The sequence below is a fragment of the Dendrobates tinctorius genome, unplaced genomic scaffold, assembly GCF_039654945.1.
Source record: "Dendrobates tinctorius isolate UK_male_01 unplaced genomic scaffold, ASM3965494v1 ptg000129l, whole genome shotgun sequence".
Classification (NCBI taxonomy): Eukaryota; Metazoa; Chordata; class Amphibia; order Anura; family Dendrobatidae; genus Dendrobates; species Dendrobates tinctorius.
Genome location: NW_027361797.1, coordinates 7,027,076 through 7,046,187, shown reverse-complemented (window position 1 = coordinate 7,046,187; position 19,112 = coordinate 7,027,076). Strand labels below are relative to the sequence as shown.

The 19,112-nt window shown below is 38.9% G+C and overlaps 1 protein-coding gene across 4 annotated transcripts in view; it reads right to left on the bottom strand.

Moving 5' to 3' along the window:
* RBFOX1 (RNA binding fox-1 homolog 1) overlaps positions 1 to 19,112 on the bottom strand; it is a 991,812-nt gene that overhangs the window by 770,974 nt on the left and 201,726 nt on the right. The window lies entirely within an intron of this gene.

The window sequence follows — 19,112 nt, the reverse complement described above, 5'->3', positions numbered from 1 at the left end:
TACATATCTATTACCCCTTGACAAATACAATGGCAGACACATCAAAGATCAACAGTTCCAATCAAATAGAGGAGCGTTCAGTCTCCACTAGAAATCCTTCCTATCAAAAATTTACTATTTTTATTTCTCTATTTTTCATTTTTGGCTAATTGTGAACCTTTATATAGCTGACGTATCACAAACTGACTTTATATATACAGTATATTTATTTTCATTTTTCTATTTTTATTCATTCTACTGTCTTTTTATCACATTTTCTTAATGGAAATGGCAAAATTACAACAATTCTAATCAAAACATTTGCAATCCACATCTATTTCCCAATAGAGTAATTATTTTAATGGCAATTAAAATGCCACAATGCATCTCCAGCGACCCGATTACTATGCCACACTGCTGTCTTCAATCTCTCCAGAAATCCCGATGTTACTGGAGAAAACAAACAGAGAAATCTCTGGAAGGCGAGGTTAAATGTGTAATTGAAATCATAAAGCATATCAGCTGACAGCATATTCTGAAGAAACACCTACCTTTGGTCTACTGGAAAAAAAATACATGAATATAAAGGGAGGAATTCTGAAATTGTTGCAATGAATGGATGGGAATGCTTTTTAATGATGGTTTATTGTTTGTTTATTTATCTGTTCTTCTATATGATTGATAGATATTACCATGGAAACAAGAAAACATTAAAAATCTCACAAAGCTAATAGATAAATTAATGCAGACTATATTTATGCATTCCTTTAATCTAAATCTGACCTAATAAATTAAAAATTGTGTCTATTGTTAACTTACTTTGAACAATTTTTACTAAATTACATTCATGGTGAAACTGACAATGCTTAATGCATTAGCAATGTAGAATAATTACACCACATTCAGCCTGAAAGAAACTAACTATGTAAGGCTGGTTTCACATGTGCGCATGGAGGAGCTGCAGAGGGATGCGGACTTCCTCCGTGAAGCTCCACCCACGGCCGCACCTCCTCTGGTCGGCTCCACCTCCATCAGCATGCGGCCTGCGTACCCTATCTTTAGCCGTGCCGCTGTATGTGGATGCCTCCGCATGCGTCATTTTGACGGTGCGGCAACCTGCGCCGGTCGCAACATGTTGCATTTTGGTGCGGTCGCAGCAGCGTCAAAAAGACGCATGCGGAGGCATCCGCATACATTGGCATGGCCTGCATACCCAATGCTAAATATAGGGTATGCAGGCCGCATGCCGATGGATGAGGAGCTGACTGGAGGAGATGTAGTCGTGGGCGGACCTTCATGGAAGAAGTCCGCATCCCTCCACAGCTCTTCCATACACAAATGTGAAACTAGCCTAATCTGTGTGGATACTGGGTTATTTCCCAATTGTCTCTTAGGTTAAGGTTGAATCAATGGTGGGACTGCAGTGGCAAGATGGCAATGTTCATATACATGTCATAAATAAGGATCTCCCTTGGCAACCCCTTTTTCAGCCAGAAAAGAGATCATCTTAAAAACAAAGGATCTCGCCTTGGAAGAACTAGCCATTAAGTGTAATAATCATTCATTACATGGTTGGCTGCAGCATTCAAAGGTGATAATTAAAGGCGAATGAACAAATTTGAGTGGAATGCAATGCTACTCATATTTTACAAAAGTCCTCCTTCTCCAAAAATGCATATTTTTGCTATTTGGCTTGGTGAGTTCAGCAAAATGTCCATTTTTCTGAACCTTAACAGGCAAAAGCCATCATCATGTAAAAAAATGTATATTCGCCTCTCCTTCCCTGATGCCCCTCATCACTACCCATTTGGACATTTTTGGACGCATTCGAAGGACTCTCCCAGGGGCCTATCAAGGCTTGTGGATTTATTAGGGCTTTGGGAAAGACATGTTTGTGGATTTCAGTGCTCCTGACTGCAATCCGAAAATGTGCTGAGAACCAGACAGGTAGCAGTGAGGAGCGAAGGGGCTGGATAGGTGAGCAGTGAGGTGAGTATAAAGATTTTTTTGATTTAATATATATAACACCAAACCTTTTTCTCCACTCATAGTTAGTGGTTGGGTGAAGCCATTTTTTGTCAAACTACTGTGTTTTCTATTTTTAAATCATAATGACAACCCAAAACATCCAAATGACCCTGATCAAAAGTTTGCATACCCTGGTGATTTTGGCCTGATAACATGCACAGAATTTGACACAAATGGGTTTGAATGGCTACTAAAGGTAACATCCTCACCTGTGACCTGTTTGCTTGCAATCAGTGTGTGTGCATAAAACCTGAGTGAGTTTCTGAGATCCAGACAGACTTGTATTTTTTTCAGCCACTGACATTTTTGGATTGTGAGTCATGGGGAAAGCAAAATAATTGTCAATGGATATATTGGAAAAAGTAGTTGAACTGTATAAAACAGGAAAGAGATACAAAAAATATCTAAGAAATTGATAATGCCAGTCAGCAGTGTTCAAACTGTGATTAACAAATGGAAAATCATGTGCTCTGTAAAAACAAAACCACAGTCAGGTAGACCAACAAAAATTTCACCCACAACTGCCAGGAAAATTGTTCGGAATGCAAAGAAAAACCCACAAATAACATCAGCTGAAATACAGGACTCTCTGAAAACTAGCGGTGTGGCTGTTTTAAGATGAACAACAAGGAGGCACTTGAAGAAAAATGGGCTGCATGGTCGAGTCACCAGAAGAAAGTCATTACTGCACAAATGCCACAAAGTATCTCACCTACAATATGCAAAATAGCACAGAGACAAGCCTCAAAACTTCTGGAACAAGGTAATTTGGAGTGTTGAGACCAAAATTGAACGTTTTGGCCACAACCATAACTGTTACATTTGGAGAGAGGTTAAACAAGGCCTATGATGAAAGGTACACCATTCCTACTGTAAAGCATGAAGGTGGATCGCTGAAGTTTTGGTCAAAGTTGAAGGAAAGATGAATGCAGCACATTATCAGAAAATACTAGAGGCAAATTTGCAATCATCAGCCTGGAAGCTGCGCATGTGACATACTTGGACCTTTCAACATAACAACAATTCAATACACAAGGCCATGTCAATCTCTCATTGGTAACAGAATAAAGTGAATGTTCTGGAGTGGTCATCTCAGTCTCCTGACCCCAATATCATTGAGCCACTATGGGGAGATTTCAAGCGTGCAGCTCATCCTAGACAGCCCAGGAATTTACAGGAACTGGAAGCTTTTTTCCAAGAAAAATGGTCAGCTTTACCATCTGAAAAAATAAAGAACCTCGTCCACTATTACCACAAAAGACTTCAAGCTTTCATTGATGCTAGAGGGGGCAAGACAAGAAATGGGGTATGTGAACTTTTGATCAGGGTCATTTGGATGCTTTGTCATTGTGATTTAGAAAGAGAAAACACAGTAGTTTGAAAAAAATGTCTTCACTCAACCACTAACCATGAGTGGAGAAAAAGTTTTGGTGTTATCATTTATATTATCTGAAAAAAGGCCAAGAAAGCAAAAACTGTGGCGGGGTATGTAAACTTTTGAGCACAACTGTATGTATAAATATATATATATATATATATATATATATATATATACATATATATAAGGTTTATTATGCTTTGGTGTCTGGAGAGATGCCAGAGCATAAGTGACATTGAATTTATTGAGAAAAATCGAATGTCATGGGAGAAAATGAATCCAAATGTTACCTGTTCCACTTTATCTTTAATGATAATAACTAATCAATGGTGGTTTTTGAAGCCATAACTGTGGTAAACTGCTGATCTCCATGGAGGTTGCAGTTAGAGAACATGTCCTCTTTAAAAAAAAACAAAGACAAACTCTTTAGGTATGAGCAATACTTTGAACATTTGCTTAGCTAACTGTCCCCAATGATTTGTATTCATCTTATAGTAAACATACAAGAGAAAGAGTTTGTTGCTCTTACAATCAAATGACATAGATAAGAAAGGAATGAAAGAAAATAATTGAAAATAATTGAAAAGATTCACGGAACGAAAGAAAAATAAACTTTTATAATATTGCTCAGTAGTAGAGGATCAAAATACATGACTCTGCTGAGATTAAAATTTGACAAAATACTTAGATTTGACAGGAAAATTAAATTAGAATCAAAGTAGTTTTGCAAATTCATTATCATGCTGTGAGGTCTCTCCAGACCCGAGACCAGTGTTTCCCAACTCTGGCCCTCAAGATTGATCAACAAGTCATGCTTTCAGGATTTCTTTAGTAAAGCACAGATGATGGAATTTTTGTCTGTCCAGATGATGCAATTGTCACCTGGGAAATCCTGAAAGCATGACCTGTTGGTGGTTCTTGTGGACTAGAGTTGGGGAACACTACCCTAGAGCATAATAAACATAGCATGTAAAGCAAAGCATAGCACTTTCCTCTGGCGCGTTTGTTCTCTTCAGCCTGACTCACTCTGACTTGGCCTCTGATATCACAGTGTGCAGAAACATAGTGGTGCACGTTGTGGCATCATGATGTTAAGATCTGCTTTGCCTGGTGTGACATCACGATGTTAAGATGTCACCTGGGGCCTAGTCAGTGCTTTAGAACATGCTCGTCATGAAGTCTCAATGCACACCTTGATGGCACAACACACAGTAACGCCGTTGAAGTGGGCCAAAGAGGATGTGCGTAAGGATAACATGAAAGGTGTTGAAGACCACCAGATAGACAGGTGAGCGTTGAGGTACTACATTTTTTTCTTAACCTTTTCCTGGCCTTTTGTGTTTCAGCAAAATCGCAGCCAAATGGCCATTTTCTTTCTGAATTTGCATGGTGAGAATTGCAAAAAATTCTAATTCTAGAAACATCTGACATTTTGTAAAATTCGAGGATAATCCAGTTTCCTCTTAAGCACATTAATTCATTTCTACTCAGTACTATGCTGTAAAGTAAACTGTCCATAATCCACAAACATTGTGTGTATACTCAAATACTTGGGCATATATATATATATATATATAGAGAGAGAGAGAGTATATATGTATATTGTGTGAGTGCATTCAATATATTAAGTCAATAGTTAGACAAAAATATGAACTAGTGTAACTGCTTTTCTATTGTGTTCTTGTGCAGCTTCAGTTTTTAATGATCATTTTTTCAACTTTCACTACCTATATTCTTTTAGTTCATTTTGGACTTCCAACTGGGACATAAATGTGCTCTGTCAGGTTAAAGTCAGCAGGTATTTACCATATTGTGACAATTTCAGTATTTTAATGTGTTATATAATGAATGCAAATAACTTAATGTCCTTGTGGAAGTTTTTATTTCAGCACCAAGGACAAAGGAACCCGTTGTGAGCGGTTTCTAATCCTCTAAATATACAAGAGAAGGGATGAGTATCCACTGGTTAAAAGTTTCATCCACAATTTATCATTTATACTTTTTTTATAGATGACATGTGGCATGGTCAGATCTTCATTACAATGTTAGCGTTCCTACTGATGACTAACTCAGTGTAGCAAAAAGAGAAAAGCATAGAAAGACATTGCAGAACATTTGGGAAGCAAAATTCTGTTTTTCTTTCTAGCTATAAACAGTATTTACCTAATATTAATATTTTATGCTTTTCACAGAATGACTTTTCTAAATGTTAATTGTTCATTAATAAAGCCATGCTAAAGAGACATTGATTTGTAAGCTAACCAAAATCAATGCAATTCCCATAGTAGAAAGAAACTATTTTGCACCAGCTATTTACTTTCATACTTAAAGAGGCAGTCTCTTTTACAAACTACATCTACTGTATGTATATTCTATGAAACCTTTAGATAGCTAATAGAGTGGGATCTCTTATTATTTATAGTCTCCATTAGGATGCTAAATTATACAAAGGCTAAAGAATCTTCTTTGTCTCTTTGGAGGATCCAGCCTATTTAAGTAGTTCTTGGACAAGCCATTAATTCTAGAGCATGCTATTCAATTCCAAATTTCCTCTGTGTATAAGAGAATTGCATGCTTAATGACTGTTTTCCCCACAGATTACGTCACGCACAGTGTAGGACAGACTAAGTGCAAAATAAAGGGATAAGGGGTAGGGGGACCCAACACTAGGGAAGCAGGGAGTGGACCCCCCTAGACATCACTGTCTGTCCTATGATCCCTATATAGGTTCCACACCTATCACCGAGCAGGATACCTAATCCCTGCCTGACCTTGGCTATAAGCCCTGCATTGGGGAGGACAGCATTGGCGCCTAGACAATCCTCTCTGCCACTAAAGACAACTGGGACAGTCAAAAGAAAGAAGAGAACACTTATCTTGAGAAGAGAAACACACGTCCTCCAAACTCCGAACAGGACGATAGCCAACTGCTACTGCTCCAAGCCTCAACAGGGAAATGCAAATAGAAATTATCACCCGCAACTGCCAACAGGAAGTTGGGAGTTATACACACCAAGGTCCAGGTGTGGCCATTAGAACCAGGGGAGGTGGCTACTAGTCTGCAAATCAAACTAATGAGACCTTCTGCATACAGATACAGTTCAACAGTCTACACCCTCGAACACATCCGTGACATTACAGCTGACTGTATGGGGTTCCAGCTTTGCTTTTTGTATCCACTTCGTATGAAAATGAATATAAACTGCAACTAACACTCACATTAAAATGAACCTATCAGGTGATTAATGCAGCCCAAACTATGAGCAGCATGAATGGCAGCCTGGCTGCATGACTTCATCCAGGTATATTATGCCCTGAAACGCTTTGTAATTTTAGAAAATATGTAATTTTACGACTTGACTCTACCACTAGCTGGCGTTTCCCAGTGCTGCTGGTGTCTCTTTCTTGTGCACATACGGTGAGACCTGTTACTAACCTACTGCAGTGCTGGGAAGAGCCGGCAAGAGGTAGAGCTGGACTAGTCTCATCACTGGCTATGATCTTTGAAGTACATTTTGTCCAAAACACTGGAGTAAAATATAGAAAACTATACCTGGCAGCAAGCATGCAGCCAGGCTGCGATTCATATCTCTTGACAGGTTGGCATTAGTAGTTGGCCATTAACTCCAAAAATATGGAACCATCACATTAATAAAGAATAGAGTCAGTGGTCCTTACATTATGCTCTACTAATGATATAAAATTCTGCTCAGATTTTTTATAAATCATATGTTGACTGAATTAATCATTTGGAAATTTATCGAAATTGTCTTCATAATTAATGAAGGGCAAAGTGCCATAGTTATTGTTGAGATTTTTTTTTTTTCTCTACAGAGGATATCTCTGTGAACAAGGCTCTGAGTTTTAATTGGATAAAATCTCCTAACAGGCTAGGTCTCCAGAACATTATTGTCCTATAAGAAGGTATTCACAAGAGGCCAGCCTTCATTTTCTTAGAGATGGTATATGGAGTATTTAGCATATAATGTGCCAGTGGCTGTCAAATTAGCCTCATTTAAAATACTGTAATTAACATAAGGGAACCTAACATACTTATCGCACTAAGCCACTTGTATTCAAATCATGTTAAAGTGGTTGGAATCTAAGAAATGTACCGCACTTTCCATTCCCATTGCACCAATACCCAGGGGCATTTTATGCCTAACAATAACCTTTCAAACCCATTGGAGACTTCATTTTCAGTTGAAGTAAGTGAATTAAAAAAAGAAAAAAAGATGATCTGAAATTTCAGGGCTTTAGAGAATATTGTATATAAAGCAAATGATTAGGGCAGTCCAAAGATGGCATAGTTCAAAAACAAAGAACTTGTGAACTTTTAAATGTGGATTTTTCTTATGACAAGGACCTGTTAAACTAAATAACTACTTTAATGAGCTGATTTTTTTCCTGGCGCTATACTCCGGCCATAGAATTGTTTTGTATCTTATGTGCTTGCATAGTATTTTCCAGCTCATACTGAAATATTCTAATAGATTCTTAGCTAGTAAAGAATGATTTCCTTTTGTTTCATAGGATAGCATGAAAAGTTATCTTAATATTTCAGTAGCACCACACCTTTTACCAGCTAGGAAAGGAAAAATTAATATTTTCTTGAAACTTTGTTTTTTAACTTTATTTTGCTAATGTTTTAGGTCTTTTTGAGTAGCTGGCTACACAGTTTCTTAGGACTGATGAGAAAATTGAATCTGCACAAATTGAGTTTGATACCAATATTCCAAAATTCATCTAAATTTTTTAAACTGAATAATTCTCTATTCATTTCAGATGAATCATGTAAAATAGCTGCCACCATGGTACTAGTAAGCAGTCATACAGGCCGATCTTCATAACGATGCATCAGCGATCAGCGATGTCACTAACGACCACGGCGATCGTTGGTACCGTGTCACACACTGTCTATAATAGCGATTCAGACTTTGAATAGGCGTCCTTCAGCGCTATCTATATGAGTTCAGAGTCGCCAATGAAGTCGCTCGTCGTTGATAAGGGGCATCAAACACAGCGATGCATGCTGGTCAGCGTGACGACAGCGATCAAAAATGATCCTGAACGTTCGCGCACGATCAGCGACATCGCAGCAGGGAGCAAGTCGTTTCGGCGTGTCACACTTTGCGAGATCGCTAGCGATGTCGCTGTTGCGTCACAAAATCGTTGTCGCTTCAGCAATATCGCTAGCGATCTCGCCATGTGTAATGGGGGCTTAAGAAGACATATTCTTTGCCCGAAATTTGAGGACGAGCTCTTTGTTTTGCTTAAATGGTTCCCCGTTCTCCGCTGCATCTCAGTAAATATGAGCTTCTGCTGTGAATTTCATACCCCTTTAAGATTAATTATATAACCTTAGCTGAAATGTACAGCATATGTTAATAAAAACAGGCAGGCATTGATTAACCATCTGGTAATTGAAGTCCAGCCCTAATACTCAAGCTGTAATTATACCTTTTGTTAATATTCACATTACAAGGATCATTAAGATAGCTTTCCTGGTCTATATCTTTTAAATATTCTGCAGCTTGCATTATAACTACTCCATCCCTGCACCATTTCCCTACAGCTTCTGCCACTATGAAATGAATGTTATTTTCACTGCAGTAGTTTCTCCGCAGTGTTTAACCACGTACAGCGCCTCACAGATCTGTGTGAACATCCGGAGGTCAGCACAGGTGAACACCACCACAACCAACGTCATCTATCACATCAAGGCTCAAACCTTGTTCTACTTAATTTGGTCCATACCGAGAATGTTTACAAGGATGTTGGTTCCTTCCTTTTAAAATGCCTTTGTTTTTATTCTCTTTGTACGAACACTTGAATAATTTCCAAAAGGGGTAGTAAAATAGTGAGTGGCGTAAAATAGTGAGCGGTGTTGGGATTTGCGTATAGTCATCACTGTTTGCCTTCTTTAGGTAGTGTTGACTAAAGCAGGTGTGACAGACGGCACCGACATTGCCTCCACAGTTATTAGGGATAATTCTCAGGTCTGCTCTCTGCTTTCACTTAACACCTGCCTCATTAGGAAAAAAATTGACTTCACCAATATACCAGGGATTTGCTGTTAATGGAAATCCGTTATAAGGAATTGAAGTTTTAACCGATAAGAAACCCCACTTCACACAGCACAATCTCTGTGGTATTGGGTCATTGAATGTTTAATGTAATGCATTTTTGGTGGATTCAGCAGTAATGAGTGAATGTGCTAGAATTTGAATTGTCAAGTTTGCTAAAATTTTGCAAAGAAATTATTCCATTAAGGACTCATGCAGATGACTGTATGTTTTTATTTTACGAGGCTGTAGGCTAAGGTCACTTGACTGTATTTTTTCTCATCCGAAGAAATAGGGCCTATAATGCTAATCACACTCTGATCACATTCTGATCATAGATTGAGTGTGATCAGAGTGTGATTCGAAAATGGAAAAAAAAGTCTCAATCTTCTCCATTCTGTTAGCCTGTGAAAATTGGACAGCATTCAGATGTCATCCATAAGTGGTCCAATTTTTCCCACCAACTCTTGAATTGCGTGGCCGAATGCAAACCGAATATTGGATGAAAATCATACATGCTGCAATTTTTTACTCAGACAGACAGGGAAAAATGGGACAAGTTCACGGACTCATAAAATAACATTGGCCCAAGTGCGTTCCAATGTTTTGTGGGCTCACACTCACACATAAATATGGTCATCTGCAGGCACCCTTGCACTGTATAATTATCCTAAACGAGCATTCACAGTAATTTTGCTGTCTAAACAAGAAAATGAAAGAGCAAAATGCTCATTTGTCAAGTAAAATTACCTTTTGGGCTGGACAATAATGCATTGCCCTGTGATAAGAGGACTTGTGCCATCGGGAACGATGGTAGCCTACGTGCACTGAACTATCTATTACAGACCATTCAGTGTGCATCAAAAGGGGGAAACACTTATGTAAACAGGCTATTAGTTGACCGCCGACTGACAAACTTATTGCATTGCATAATGTAAAGGCAACTCTATTATGCTCCAGAATTTAGTAATTTTACAATTCAAGCATAAAAAATAAAGCATATTATTCTATTAACCCTTTTCTTAGCCCTCTACAATACTTGCAAAAATTACTGAATTCACTTAAGGCAAGTCACAAAAACTTTAATTTGAGCAAATCCAATTTATTTTAAATTCAAGGTAAATTTGTTTTTTCCCCAAACCAATTAGCTCTTTACAAATGCAATAGGACTTGTACATGCAATCTTTCTTGAATCATACAATGTTTTTTGCTTTTTTTTTCTGCATTGACTTTAAGGCCTCATTCACACAGTATTTCTATCTGAAGTTGTAATAAGGTACTTAGGCCAACACAGCCTGAATTATTGACAACCTTGGTTATGCTGCTTCTGATCACATATTTGGGTATTTTTCCATACAAGAATATCGAGTAAATTACTAACATACAAATGTGGATAGAAATTCAATATCTTATTTCATCCCTCTAGCTGAAACTTAAGTCATAATTATACGCAAACACAGATAGTATAAGCATCTCCTGTTAAACTGTCATTGAATCATGTCTATTTTTAAAATCTGACAATCATCTTGCGCCATATCTTGGGACATTTTAAAGCACCACTACAGCAGTTTTTTATTACTCCGCTAGAGTGATGCTTACAATCCAAATCCCCTGCAACCCTGTTTTCACTGCCGTTCTGTTCCATCTCCAACAGTTTGTGACCTGCCGGCTGCATCAGTGTTTCATTGATGGAACCTGAGGTCACTAATCAAGTAAGTCTATGATTCCTCATTCCAACTTCTGGCCAATCAGAAGCTATGCTCACAAGATGATGCTGCGGGACCAGAGCAGCACTGAAAAACTGTGAAGACGTCGGAGAGAGAGTGCATAACCGGGGCATAGGACTTACATTTAAAGCACAACTCCAGTGTATTTTCGTATTTCATTGCTGGAGTGGTGATTAAAATTCAAATCCCCTGCAACCCTGTTTTTGCCGCCGCTCTGGTTCGTCTCCCACAATTTGTGACCAGCCGGCTGCTTCAGTGTTTCATGGAGCGAGCCTGAGGTCACTAATCGAGTAAGTAAATGAGTTCCTCATTCCAACTTCTGGCCAATCAGAAGCTTCTCTCACAAGATGACGCTGCGGGACTGCAGCAGCACTGAAAAACAGTGAAGACGTCAGAGGGTGAGTGCATGACCGGGGCAGAGGACTTACATTTAAAGCACCACTCCAGCATTTATTTATTTCACTGCTGGAGTGGTGCTTAAAATCCAAATCCCCTGACCCCCTGTCTGATACTCATCTTCTGGCATTTTATCTGTTTTCATGTAGCGAGCCTGAGGTCACTAATCAATATAAGTTTATGAGTTCCTCATTCTGCCTCTTATAGACTTGCATTGAGGGCTTGTAGCATAGCTTTCAACTTTTGGCCAATCAGAAGCTGCGCTCACAAGATGATGCTGAGGGGCCTGAGCAGCACCAAAAAATGGTGAAGGCGCTGTGAAAACGAAAAAAAATCCTTTAATTAATAAATTAGGCATCTCTTCAGCAGACACTAGTGATGAGCCAATGTGCTCGGATAAGGAGTTATAAGATCATGCTTGGGTGCTAACCGAGTGTCCCCGGGTCTGCATGTCTTGCGCATTCATAACACATGCATGGATTGCCTAACAAACAGCTGTGAGACATGTAGGTGTGTGGACCTGAATATATTTTTTGAGCACACCGAAGACACTTGCGCATGCTCCGATAACATTTTATCCGAGCACCTTTGCTCTTCACAAGTAGACATACCTCTAGTCCTACTTTTACCTGTTATGTATATGGAATGTCTGTTCTAATGCGGATGCATTCTTATCTACGTGAGTCAAGTAAATTGATTGAATGAGATTAAGAAGAGAGCAGTCTCATTTTCTATATAGTTGTCTGGATTAGGCAGGGCTCGTCGCTGTTTCTGTACATTATGAAGCAGATAATGAACAGCACGTTTTATGGATACTCATGAAATGGCTTGCAGCCTTTATCTAGGTTTGCATGAAATGCTGATTGAACATCTTAAGGGCAGATGGGAAGGGAAAAGGACAAAACCAATAACTCTCTAATTGTATGCATATTCATATCATATACATTGCCTCGTTTTTCTCAGTCTTTATTACAATGACTTTTAGTATAATCATTGAGCTTGTTAATAATGAATGTTCCTTTATGTATATTTAAGTCCGGTGACGTGACTTTAAGATTTTCTGAAACCTAATTAACGAAGCTTAAAGGAAACTTGTACAACTTTAGCCGAAACTATTTAATGTAAAGAAATTCATTTATTTTACCAAAATACTTTTTGACTCATTTATTCATGTGATATATGTTATTTAATTATTAAACACATTTATTTCATTTGTCATGATTTATTTCATATAAAAAAATAAGCCTAGCATATGGAGGTGCCGTGTGATACCCCAACGAGATCCTAAAACCATACTGCATTTTAATCGGACGTGTGCTATCCAATTTTTAATTAACCAATGTTATTTAATAGCACTGTTGAGATTATTGATTTTTTTTCTCTCTGAGAGTTTGTGAGGAAAAAAAACGCATCATACACTATTTTTGCCATGTTCACATGTTCAGTATTTGGTCAGTATTTTACATCTGTATTTGTAAGCCAAAACCAGGAGAGGAACAATCAGAGGAAAAGTATAATAGAAACACATCACCACTTCTGGATTTATCACCCAATCCTGGTTTTTGCTTACAAATACTGAGGCAAAATACTGACCAAATACTGAATGAGTGAAAATGGCCTTCATCCCAATCTCGGCAGAGACTCACACATTCAAATCAATGGGTGCCATAAAAATGTAGGATCCCACAAGGAACATCCACGTGGCATCCAATTTTTATGGATAGATTTCTATTATAAAACTAGGAAATTGTATTTGATCATGTACATATTTTAATATAGTTACCGTATATGAAAAGGGATCTCACACGGATGTCACATAGATGAAAGAAAATCTGATGCAAATTAAAAAAACAGCGTCCAAGCTTTTGGATGAAACTCAGATGATTTTCAGGTGCCTAAAGCAGTATCTGGTTATCCCTTGTTCTTTAATATAGGCAAAAATTGGGGGTGCTCATGGGTGCTGCCTTTGGCAATGATCCCAATGAGGAAAAGGGGATTATGTTTAGAGGCAATAGTAAGTATATTTTTTCTATAGACTATTTTATTGTATTTTGGATTAAGTAACTTTTCACGAGTTAGGCCTTATTCAGGCATCAGTTTATTTTTTACATAAGACAAAAACGGACCGAGTTTCATCAGTTTTTTTCGCACCTTCTCCTATCATTCAGTGGAAAATGGACAGCCCACTCATGCATCCAAATGCTGTCAGTTTTTTTTACTTAGTCTTAAAGCATATTTGCCCGACCGTATTTTTGGTCCGAGTGCTGAACGTGAAAAAATCGGCTAGCACCTGGATCAATGTTATTCAATGGGGCAGCGCAGATGAGCGATTTTTCACTGACTATTGAATCTGAGCATTAAAAAATTACATCATGCTGTAGTTTCTTCTGTAAACTGGATGAGACTCCCATATTCAGATTTCACGGTGCATAAAAAAGTCTGATGCTTTACGGCGCAACAGTATAACATCCGATTTTTATGGAAACATTACATTTCTGTAAAATAAGAAACTGTAAATGATTAATAGCTGCTGCTGTAAAAAAACGGATTGTATATGGATGACAAGTGAGAAAAAAAAACGTCCATTTTTTCTGGACAAAACTCGGAATAAATTTTTATCTGCTTGTGAAAATCTACCCATAGACTTGCGTTGCTGATTTTGATCTGATACTTAGATGAATATCAGACATCCACGATTTTGCATGAACCACTAAATCCAAGGAAAAAATCTGACATGTGAGCAGCCTCACAGACTGTCATATGTACAAGTGCTATCCATAAAAAAAGGATAGCACTCGTACATGAAAAACATGTGAAGGTCTTATTCCCACATATACCAGGCTGCACGATGACTCGGTGGGTAGCACTGCTTTCTTATAGAACTCTGGTCCTGGGTTCACATCCCACCAAGGACAACATTTGCAAGTTTGTATGTTCTCTGTGGATGTCCTCCGGATACTCTGAAATACTAATGGGTAGGCATGATCAGAACCGTGGAAATTCGGGTTCTGTGTGTTTGACCGAACTTTAACCAGAACGCTAATCAAACTTTAACCAGAAACCCCCAAGTCATTGGGGACCCAAACTTTGGTGCTGTAAAATGTTCATAGTATGGGCTAGGGGGCTGCCAAAGGATATCTTTCTCTTCAAACTTCACGCGGAACTCCGAACACGAAAATTGACTTCCAGGAGAAGCCCATGCTAAGACTTCAGTACCGGACACTAGGTTTCCCATACAAACCTTGAACTTTAGAGTTGGGGTTCACTCATCTCTACTAATAGGGAATTTATATTATGAGGCCCAAGAGGGAAAGTGATGTTGATGCCTGCACAATGCTGCAGAATTAACGGCGCTATATAAGCAAGGAATCGAAATAAATCCTAAACATTCTGATAATGAAGAGAGTGGAGCAGTGCATTGAATCGGTGATGTTGACTTACTCTCTTGAATTTGGGGCTTTACATTTCTTAGTGATATTATGCTATATTGCAGATCTCTTATTTATGTATGTGTGTTTTTTTTCCTTTCATGAATAAAGTTTGTGTGATTTTATGGTTACTGCAAAAGACATTATGGGAAAGTACAAAAGCATGTTTTATGTGAACAGTAATAGATAAACAGAACACAATCCACATATAAATGTAGGAAACAATCATATAAAAGATGAATAGACTGTACAGATGAAAACATAGATGACTTCTATAGATTTAGTAGATGTTACTGCACCTGTTGGCATTTGTTAGTACATTACGGTGAATGTACCAGATGCTGCGATTAACAATGCATTAGACTCTCCTGAAAGGAGATAGGACGATGACATTATTGTACATGTCATTATCCGCGAGCACATTGTCTTTATATGCGTTGAGAATTTGAGGAAATATTTGGATGTTAAAGTAAATAAAGTATAAATAAAATAGTCGTATAATGGAGGTAATCTTTCTTCACTTCATAGTATATTGAATACATGAGTTGCCCCGATTGTGCCCCGGCCAGTCCGCAGAACTAGAATAATAATGTCAAGCGGTTCAGACAGAAAGGAAAGACTCAAAGCCTGAGAATATGTATGGAAAGTCTATCACAATTCTTATCTTATTGCCTTGTGAGCTAATACAGATATGGCTAAACTGTATGTAAAAAGAAAAGAGATCAGTGACAAATTCAGCCCTGTAATATCGGTATCGGACATACTTTCAGGAATTGGCGATCCAATGGTTTCACATTGATTTTTGCATCCAGGATATAATTGTTTGGGGACCTTATTTTAAAATTTCATCAATAAATGAATATCAGGGTTAATTGTAAGCAATAATACTAGGGATCACTCATTCCAAAAACTGCAGAGTGGATGTTTGCTTGTCTTTTCTGCAAACAGCAATATTCTAAAGGTGCTGTCACACTTAGCGATGTACCAGCGATCCCGACCAGTGATATGACGCGGTCAGGATCGCTGGTACATCGCTAAGTGGTCGCTAGTGAGCTGCCACACAGGCAGATCTCACCAGTGACATCGCTGGGGACGGGGGTCGCTACTTACCTGTCACACCAGGCGATCCTGCGTCCTCCCGCCCGGCTCCACGCTCGTCGCTCGTCTCTCCACAGGAAGCGCCACAGGAAGCTGATGACGAGAAACTGTCCAGGACGTTCTCACGCGATCAGCGATAACCAGCGGGGGAGCCGGTCGGAGGTAAGTATCAGACACAGCGATATCGCTAGAAATATCGCTATAACGTCACAAGTTATAGCGATATTGCTAGCGATATCACTTAGTGTGACAGGCCCTTTATTCTTTGCAATATCTCTGTACAGACCTGTTATCTGCAGCTTTGTGTGGGGCCAGATCAGCTGCAAGAGCCAACACCATGCTCAAGGTGATACTTTTTGTTACAATGCATTTTATAATTGAATTTAAATTCTAGGCTGTAATTGCACTTTATTCCCTTTGTTGCAGTTTACTGTTAATTTTAGGTATATTTTTGCACTTCTATAATGTTGGGTTCATTATGCTTTGGGCCTAATATACACTATGTACCTAGGGCATTGTATACCACTGGCTCCAGTTTCATTGTTGACACCACATTTTAATTCTAATTCTGTTTGGTAATTTAAATCTCTAATATATAAAGCTCAATGTGTGTGTGTATGTCTGGGATTGGCATCTGCACCGTCGCAGCTACAGCCACAAAATTTTGCACAGTCACATGTCTGGACCCCTAGAGCATCATAGGCTATGTTGTGAGGCAAAATTTTAACCCCGCGCGTTCCAATTCACCAAATAATTTTGCCCCTATCTACATAATGGGGAAAAAGTGAAAGGAAAAGTGTTGGAGGCAAATTGACAGCTGCCAGTTGTGAACAAGGGGGACTTAAAGAATGAGAGCGATGGCGCCAAAGCGTATATACCGTACAGTTGCTAAGGTGGGGCCCTGACATGGGATACTCACCACACACGGGGATGCGAACACACACACAAAATGCATCACACACTACCACGTGCTTCAACACATATACCACCCTCAGCACATATTTCACCACACATACACCAACCTCTCCACATAAAAGTCGAAACACAAAAGTCGCCACTCAAAACTCACCACACTGTCCCAGAGCTGTTTAAAAGATGAAAAATGAGCTGTGATTGGTTGCTATCAGTAACAGTTTTCTTTGTAGACAGTTGTGGTAACTGAGGCCTATTATTCTTAACATTTCTATGGTGTTATCGTTCTTCTGTAAAGCTGGAAATAACACAATTTATTACCGTGCCAACACAGACCATCCTCTGACACAGACTGCAGGGGAGCCCAGGATCACACAGGATAGGATTAAATACATGGCTCAGCAGTCAGTATCACACAGGATAGGATTAGATACACAGCTCAGCAGTCAGTATCACACTGGATAGGATTAGATACACAGCTCAGCAGTCAGTATCACACAGGATAGGATTAGATACACAGCTCAGCACACAGTATCACACAGGAGAGGATTAGACACATTGCTCAGTAGGCAGTATCACACAGGATAGGATTAGATACACAGCTCAGCAGTCAGTATCACCCAGGATAGGATTAGATACACGGCTCAGCAGTCAGGATCACACAGGAGAGGATTAGATACAGGGCTCAGCAGTCAGGATCACACAGGATAGGAATAGATACACAGCTCAGCAGTCAGTATCACACAGGATAGGATTAGATACGCAGGTCAGCACACAGTATCACACAGAATAGGATTAGATACACGGCTCAGCAGTCAGTATCACACAGGATAGTATTAGATGCACGGTTTTTATGTGCAATATAATCATTATAATTTGTTATAACTAACCACAGTTGGTTACTATGCCCAGGCAATGCCGGGCTCTTCAGCTAGTATACAAATAAATTTGGTACTTATTAAATATAATATTGATTCTGATTGCATTACTTAGTGTGCTGGAAGTTCCATTAGGCCATGAGATTAGTCTCTATGTCTTGTAGTACATCCAAATCCACCAGAAAAAGTACTGGTAAGCTCTACTGTTGTCACACTATGTCTTGTTATTGTGACATCGCATTATGTCATATTATTGATCATATTGTGGCATATCTCCATTAAAAGGGGTATTCCCATCTTCAAGATCCTATCCCAATATATAGTAGGTGTAATTATATTAGTATTAGCAAATATGTCCAATTAGAAATGTTGTATAGTTCTTTTGATTCACTATGTCGCTTACCTCATGTCCAGGGCATTGCAGTAACTTAGGTATCCATGTCTACGACCACTGATTGCTATCTAACTATTTTCGGCTGGCATTTTTACAAAATCTCCGTATGGAAACTGATGGAGGAACTGATCCCATTGTGTGCAATGTGCTTACCCGTCAATTTTTGCATCGGTAGCCCAAACCTAAACCCTGGTTAAGCACCGGGATGTAAATGCTCAAAAAACTGGATGTGTAATTTTTGCAATCAGTTCTAAATCTTTGAGTTTCCGCAGGCTCAAAATACCAATCCAGATGCAACATTTAGAAGTGAGCTCAGTTTTATTGAGGAGTCACATCAAGTCTCTATGACTGTACAGCCAGTGGAACTCTATGTGCCTCCATACAGGCTCCTTGCTTACAGCTCTGGCAAGAGTATGGAGCTTTACAGAACCATACTTTGGTGCTATAACTTTATCGTCTGCTGGGCCACTTCTGAGGTTTTAGTATTGACCATGTAGAATGTCCTATATATAAATTGGGGGGGCAAATTTGGCAAAGTGGTTGAATTCGAACTTAGACAAAATTAATTCACTGCTTGTTATCAACACCTAAATAGAGTTGAACTAACCCGAACTTAAAAGTGCTGAACTCCGAACAGGGACATCTCTCAGAAGTCCATTTCAATGTTCAGAGTTCCAGGCGAAATGTTCAGCGTTCCGGGGGAGAGAGAGTTCATTTTTCCGCTCCAAAGTTTGGGTACACGTTGTTTTCAATGAGTTTCAGGCTCAAGTTGGGTACAGTTCTGATATCCAAACCAAAGTTTGGACTAAAGTTTGAGTCAGGTCCAGAA